Consider the following 8,257-nt stretch of genomic DNA (forward strand, 5'->3'; position numbering starts at 1 on the left):
GAGAAGAAACCTCCCAAAGAGATGACATTATTAAAACAAACAACAAAATAAAAGAAGCACCGCCGAGACATCCACTGCCAATCTTTTGCAACCACCTTGATAGACTCATAACCACCACCTCTGTTTCACAAAATAAGAACACATTGTTGGGAGATTGTCGCCTAGCAAACGCGGTAGATGGCGTCAGGTCACAGATCTAAGAAGATGGAGGCCAAGAACGGTGGTGGACAACATCTTACTTGCAACCATTGAAACCAAAACCCCAAAACGTCGCCGGAAGATGATATGGCTGAAAAGTTCATAATGGATGCTCGAACTTCAGTCACGGGATTGAGAGAGAAGACGGTTCGATGGTGGGGGGAAGAGAACAGAGGGAGATAGATCGGGGGTGGGGGGGGATCGGAGGGGAAGGATCCCTCCCCTCCCCCCGCCTGAGAAGGAGGGGAGGGGAAGGGCTATTGGTAGCTAGGGTTTGGAGATTTTTAGTTAGAGACCTTCTAGCTATGTCATTCTCAATATATGTGATCAAGAAACTTGCCAGATAATTATCATTTATCATAGTCTTCACTAGTTTGATCCTACTGCACAATGCCGGCATTGAAAATTTGGAAGTCCACTAAAAGAGAAATTCACTACCACCGAGTCGTGCACAGTATCAACTGTTTTGGCTAACTTGTTTAATTTTTTAGGTTAATTTATTTTAAGTTAAAGTGGCAAGTTCATATAAGTTGGGAATAATTATTTTTTACATATAATAATTATATTTTCTAAAATTCTTGTCGTGGTGTTTACATCCTAAAATATGCCACCCAATAAGAAAAATACACGTAGCACCAAATAGTGTATTATCCAATCAAAACACGTCATGATTAAGCCTGAGATTAAGAGAATCAAAGGGTTTAATGATGATATTATTTTAGTACTATACGGTATCGTTTGGATTGAAAACGACCACGTTTGGTCATCGAATGATAGGTATTAAAACGATAATTAAGCGTAACCATTGATTAACTCTTAAAACCATTGAACAGTGTCATTCGAGATCCGTTTCATAAGGAAAATTGGTTATATTTACAGTGAATCATCTGGGTAAATTATTTCGAAGCACTAATTCATGTTGCACAAAAACAAGAACCTACTACCCAGAAGTTAACCACAATCTCCACCAACAAACATGGAAGGAGAAGAAATTTTTGAGAAGACCAAGTCAAGCAACCGCTCGAAAGCTTTTGCAACCGCTTTTGCAGGGAATGAAGAATGTTTTTGAATCAAATTGAACGAAGGCGTGGGCATCAAAAGAAAACGAGAAGAACGCAGGTTAAAGACAAACTCATCGTCTATAAATAGAAGAAACAATTGAAGAGAGAACTCCTGACAAAATTTCATCATCTGACAATCCGTACAAAATGATTGCTTAGAGATCTAAAGTAGTTTAGGACTTAGAGTAATTTAGTAAGTTTAGTATTTTGTAAGTTTGAAAACTTATTTGAATGTAAGCTTACTTTTGATTAAATTCAAGTTATCTTATATCTTTCTGTCTTTTTCTTGCCAAAGAGTAGTTGAATATAGGCTTGCTGTCACGCCATCGATTTTCTACATACATAATGAATACTCTTTTTGATAAATAAAGTTCTTGCAGTAATACAATTAATACCCAAAAGATCTTCATTTCCCCTGTTCTCAAATAAGATTCAGATATTACATTTTTGGCTCAATGGCCCCAAGTTATCAAAATGCCAATATCCGAAGAAAATAATATTACAGTTGTAACAAATGTCTTTCCAAAATACTTCTTTCGGTTCAAATGTAAATAATCGCCTCTTTTATACCTTTGAAAGACATGATCAACAAGCACGATATGTACGCCATGCCAACTTCCTTGAATCATACCTGAAAATGATAGGGTGAGTTACACTAGCCTAGTAGAGAAATCTATACACAAACTATATGAAAATGCGATGAATCATGCATCTAGAGCGAGTGAATACGACGAGATACCACAAAGAAACATGGGTCTTCCACCACAAACAAGCATACTACAACCAGGGGATCATGATTTCATAAGGAGATTCCTAATAGCTCACTCGTCAACTAGAAGCAAAAATCGACTCGAATTATTCTAATTAGACCACAACTTGTCCTCAACCGTCACTTGTCCATTGCTACACAATAACTCCATTCTGCCTCAATCTATACGTATATGTGATGATCACGCACAAACAGTAATATGTGAGTAGCATTATATATGTACAACAAACCCCAACATGCTAATGACAATGAGTATATCTATCAGCAAAACAATACAAACATATCACTGAATTTCCTTTTTGAACATAATCAATTTGTCTTGTATTTCTCAAGTATTAGCCATTTTCCTTTTTAATACAATTCCGGGCATTTGGGACCCTGTTTCAATTCCGAGCATTTGGGACCCCATCATCCACTAACATCTTCCATTCAATTCCGGGCATTTGGGACCCCGTGCGTCCACTAAAATCTTTTCATTCAATTCCGGGCATTTGGGGCCCCGTGCGTCCATTAAAATCTTTTCATTTAATTTCGGGCATTTGGGACCCAATGCGTCCCATTTCCGGCACCACACCGTACGGTGGATCCGTGGCTTTCTTCATATCCGTTCCATCGTCTCAATTATGTTTTACCTCTCACATTACCTAATAACATCATACTCAACACATAACAAGCTCATAACATTCATCACAACATGCCACAATGCCCACTTAATTACCCGAATACCTAGACAATGAACGGGTACCGTAATCATCTAAAATCGACAAATAAGCATATCCTAATTTTCAACAAAGCAGTCCATGTTCAAAAATTCATTAAAAATCTCATACTTAATATTTTTCAATGATTCCAACGCCAAATATCACCAACTTACCAAAATTTAAAACCCATAAGAACCATAACCAATAGGGTCATTTAACCATCGCTAAACGATGAAAAACTCTGCTCTGTAAGCTGCCCAGATTTTCAGATTACATGGCAATTTTCTAAAAATCAGTATAAATTGAGTTCTTAATATTTTTAAGTGATTCCAGTCCCAAAAGTTGCGTGATTGAACGAAGTTTAAAAGCTGCAAATGAACCCTAGTCAAATCTGCACTCCAAAGATGGGAAATTAGCATTTTCAGTAGCTACATGAATCTGTCATGCAGAAACGTGACAGATTGCAGACCAATTGTTCTAAAATCCACCATTAATTCAATTCTCAACGGTTTTTGGTGATTCCTGCGAAAGTAGAACGAGCTTTAAGTCTACTCTATTTCATATGAAGGAACCAAAATTCAATTCCAAATTTAAGAAGGAGAAAACCCCGAAAACCGAGACCATAATCTGCAGATTTTCGAGATTGAAAGAAGCAGCCTCAAACAATGAAACAAGGCACGATTTAGGTACATAAACAGCGTATAAACACATAGCAAGAGTAAGAAATCCCTACCTCGTGGGTTTTGAGCAAAACCCGACCGTTTGACCAAGTCAACCGAATTCCCACGTGGCCCGATCGTTATTTTCCTTGGATGGATAGGTAGCCCTCGTTCCGTAGAACAACTTTAATTCTTGGTCTTTGTCAAGAATTATGCCCCAAGTAGATGAAATTGAGGAGAGAACGTAAGGGAGAGTTTTTTGGAGGGAGAGCAGAGAGAGAGAGAGCGAGAGACGCAGGAGGGAGAGAGAGAGATTGTGATGTGTGTGTGGGTGTGCCTGGGAAATAAGAAACAAGTGGGGGAAAATAATTCCCTACACACACCTACACATACACACCGATGCACTTTACACTTGCATCCTGAACTTCTAATTTCCAGCACATTTACCCCAAATTAAATAATCATGTCATTTCTCGTATTCTACTATTTTTTCCTTTACCAATGACTGCAACATTTCTTAAAAAAAAAAATTACGGGTCTCTACACTTGCTTTCGATTCAATTTAAGTGTGCCTATATTTCCAAATTATTCTTATCGAAATCTTAAGAGTAATTGTATATAAACTTACTTTTGATTAAATTCAAACTTGTTTATGTTCAATTATCTATTTTGATTGAAGAGCGTTAATCTATTATTTGATTGATACGAAAAATCCTCTTAATTGAGGTAATCGAACGGATAACACAATTGCCTGATTAAATTAGCTATTTTGAGTTAATTTGAAAAGGATAAATTATATTATTTTCTGGCACGCCCGCACATAATCATTTGCCAAAGGTTGAGCTAATTTAGCCCAAATAATTTTTGGCACGCCCGGTGGGACTCGAAGGTGTCAAAATGCCAAGGGTTAGGAAACAAATAAAAACACCTATCTGTGGTTTAGAGCCAGAAGAAGAGGTTATCACAGAGCAAGCTATGGAACAAAACCTGCCCATTGGCCTTGAAGTTTCCCAAATAGCTTTAGGAATTGAGGAGCCTTCTTATGAAGTACTTCAAAATGACCAAGCAGGTCAGACTAGGGGTAAAGATCAAGATAAAGAGGAGATTTTCAAAGAAATAATGATTATTTTTAGAGAGATGGCTAAAACTCAGAGAGCCATGATCAAAAGCATGAAAAATAGGCTACTTGATCCATAGTCAGCAAGGCACAGTCCAGGAAATATTGGACTAAACAACCATCCTAACTCAAGCACTCACCAAGGCCTTTTCGAAGGAAGGTTTGGAGAGGATATTGGATAGGGTAAAATTAAATCTAGGCCAGGCAAAGAAAAAATGTACCAAGAGAAAATACCTCAATCTTGGTATGAGCCAGTTAGGCCAATAAAGTCTGTTAATGATGTCCCAAAAGAACCTTTTAATTTTAATCCTGGTGTTCAAAGGAACAATAGGGATACATAGAGTGTGAATCCTCTCTTCGAACCAATGCTTGGGGGATGGGAGGATGTCATTGAATTAGACCAAAGGTATAAGCCAATTAGGAGAGGTAATAACCCTCAGAATCCTTCTCAAAGGATGCCTACTGCGAGAAATCATCCACCCATTTATGGAGATAATCTTAGGAAAGAAACTCCATGAATGCATAGGTTAATATCCCCAACTGGTGGGATACAACAGCCTGTGTATGGAGAACTTCTGAGAGAAAACCAAGAAGAGTCAGGTGTTCATAGAGAGCTCCATGAGGACGATCTCGTAGAACCCCTTGTAGTGAACCAAGGACAAAATCTTCTTGGGGAAAATTCTGTGTTAAGAGACCAAGTGATTGATCTCATCCAAGAGGTGTGTGGACCTCGAACTCGGGGGGTACAACCACAGATCTACAGGAAGCCATATCCTAAATAGATAGATAGGACATTTCAGATCCCTAGGGACTGTAAAATCCCAAATTTTACTTTGTTTTATGGGGATGGGAGATAGTCTTCTGTAGAACATATTGTTAGATTTTCTGCACAATGTAAGAATTTGGCTCAAAATGGCTTCATGAAGTTTAAATTATTTCCAAATTCTTTTTTTGGACTAGCTTTTGCTTGGTATACCAATTTACAATCGGGATCAATAGCTAATTGGTTTCAAATGGAGGAAGTGTTTCATGCACAATTTTTCCATGCAGAGCTTGAAGTTTCTATGGCAGACTTGGCTAGGTTAAGGCAAAAGCCAGATGAAAAAGTAGCTGATTTCATATCTAGGTTTAAAAGGGCTAGGACCAAATGTAAACTCCAACTACCAGAGGCGGAATTTGTAAGATTAGCAGAAGATGGTCTAGAAAGAGAACTTTGAAAGAGGTTTGAATCTATAGAGCTTAGAGACTTTGTAGATATGACCTACAAAGTAACTAGATATGAATCTTTGCTAGAAGAGGATATGGATAGACATAATTCTTGTTACTCAACTTACTATCGAAATCCCAATTATGAGATCGATGCTGCAGAAATAACTGAGCATGGTCCTTATGTTTGTGAACCCTTAATTCGAAAGAATGTATCTATAGGGCAGAAATTTAAACCAAAGGAGATCAATAAAGTTTATTCATTTGACATATCAAAGGCTGATGAAATCTTTGATTATTTATTAAGAAAGACGATTATTAAGTTGCCTTCAAATGTGAAACTGCCCACTGTAGAAGAAAAGAATGGAAAGACATACTGTAAATGGCATGATTCTTGGTCTCATGCAATATTTTTCGTGACAGGATTCAGGAACAAATCAGGAAGGGGAGGATCAAGTTCCCAGAGGGATGTTCCTACTAGTCCAGTTCCACCTGCACCAAAGAGAGAAATACCTCCCTCTAAAAAGGCCAATATTGGCCAAACAATAGGGCCACAAGAAGAAATTAATCAGGAGGAATTCACTTTGGTAAAAGGAGTCCCTGACTGGTTCTTGAAGCAGGTTAAGCCTGATTTATTTCAGGGATACAAAGATTCAATTAAAAGTGGGAATAAGACATATAAACCACCAAATTCAACTCCTGGACAATGGGTATTAATAAAGGATCCCAAATTCAAGATACCCCAGATGGTTCCTTTACTCTCAAGAACTCAGAAAAGCTTCAGAGGAAGTACTCACTTTTTCAGTCACGAGAGTCCTCAACTGGAGAGGAATCAAGGAGAGGAGCAAGACCTAATCCAAGGTTTAATACAGCTCAAAAAGACCCAGAAGATGAATTTCGAATCCAGTTTCGAAGGGACGAAACTCTAAAAAGAGAGGCCTCTACCATGCTTGAAGAGAATTTAAATCCTCCTTCTCCCAATTCATTGGCTAGTTATCAGTCTGGTTTACTGGAAGCCATGTTGGTGGAACAAGGAGGGTTGGAAGGAAGTTCTTCTCCTCTGGAACTCTCAGCACAAGAGGTTGATTCCAAGGAGAAAGTGAAGGAAAAGACAGTCAAACCAACCAATGAGACTTTGAGCATTCAGTTTGGGAGACAACCTGAAGTCCAAATCAATATGGTTTATCCCTATTTTATGGATTTCCTCAGAAATGGGGAAACATCTTCAAAACAAGATGATATAAGGTTGAATTTGGGCAAATTTGACATCTCTGAAGACACACGCAGTGATGATGAACTTACCATCATTTGCAATGATTGTGATTTCGAAGAAGTGGCTCAAGTAGAAATGGATGAGGATTTGATATGCGAAATTGAGCAGAAACAAGAGAGCTTAGAGGTAAGTTTGAAAGAAAGAGCTAGCTTTGTGCCAAATTCTACGTCTGGTATCGAATATCCATTGGTAATTGATCTAAATTATGTTGATATTTCATATCCATTCAAGCTGTCTACTAATGCCATGAGATAACATTTAAGACCTTTATACATCACATCATGTTTCGATGGAATTCCCCTTAATAGAATTTTGGTGGACAATGGGGCTGCAGTAAACATTTTACCCTTTCGAACCCTGAAAAAGTTTGGGAAATGAAGATCAGAATTAATACCAACTAGCACAGCCATTGCAGGATTTACGGGGGAAAGCCAACATGCAAAGGGAATAATCTCAATTAGATTGGCAATAGGCGGTATAGAAACTGATACGACTTTCTTTGTAGTTGATACATATGCTAAAATGCTTTATTAGGGAGAGATTGGATCCATGTTAATGGATGGATTCCTCCTTCTGTGCATCAGGAATTAATGATTGTCAAGTATGAGAAAAGCAAAGAAGTGGGTGTTGAAGGAATCTGTAACGCCCCCAATTTTTGGGTACGTTAAATAAACATTTTATTGATAAAACCAAATGGAGTCTGGCTCGTTATTATATCATAATTCTCATAAGAGTACATTTACTCAACAGGGGAAGGAACTAGGGTTCCTAACTATTGCTCCGCTCGCTTTTCCATCCTAGCAAGCTCCTCGGCTCTGAAGGCCTCCAATGTATACAACTCACCCTGTTCATCTATGAGGTCTGACACATTATACCGGCGTCGCCACCAATATAATATGTCAAGGTCACCAAAAGGTAACACCGTGAGCTACAAAAGTTCAATAGAGTAACCCTATACCCACTAACCCTTAACTTACAAGCAAAAGATCATATACAACAGATAGTAACAATAATACATCCACATTCGCTATTCAAACTATCGTTGGTGTCCATGATTTTCTGAGTTTCTCCTATGTGACTCATCGTAGACCGTGTCACCATATTTCATATACCGACCAACATTTCAAAAATCATTTTTCAACACACCCAACCTCGGTTCCGCCGTTCCGGTCTCCCGAGTATCCTCACAATGGTTCCGCCGCACCGGGTTCCCATTGGCACACAAAACTTTGCATTGACTCCTCTCCGCGGATAACCAAGCCATATTACCAAT

General features: G+C 38.4%; 1 long non-coding RNA gene across 1 annotated transcript; it reads right to left on the bottom strand.

Annotated features, from left to right (window-relative positions):
• Positions 1 to 1,589: 1,589 nt before the first annotated feature.
• On the bottom strand, positions 1,590 to 3,880 carry LOC131300773 (uncharacterized). The gene is made up of 2 exons (XR_009191061.1): positions 2,449 to 3,880; positions 1,590 to 2,375 (listed from the first exon to the last, which is right to left on the bottom strand). It is a non-coding gene; the product is annotated as an uncharacterized LOC131300773 (long non-coding RNA).
• Between the last annotated feature and the right edge of the window lie 4,377 nt (positions 3,881 to 8,257).

The sequence above is a fragment of the Rhododendron vialii genome, chromosome 9a (genome assembly GCF_030253575.1).
Source record: "Rhododendron vialii isolate Sample 1 chromosome 9a, ASM3025357v1".
Classification (NCBI taxonomy): domain Eukaryota; kingdom Viridiplantae; phylum Streptophyta; class Magnoliopsida; order Ericales; family Ericaceae; genus Rhododendron; species Rhododendron vialii.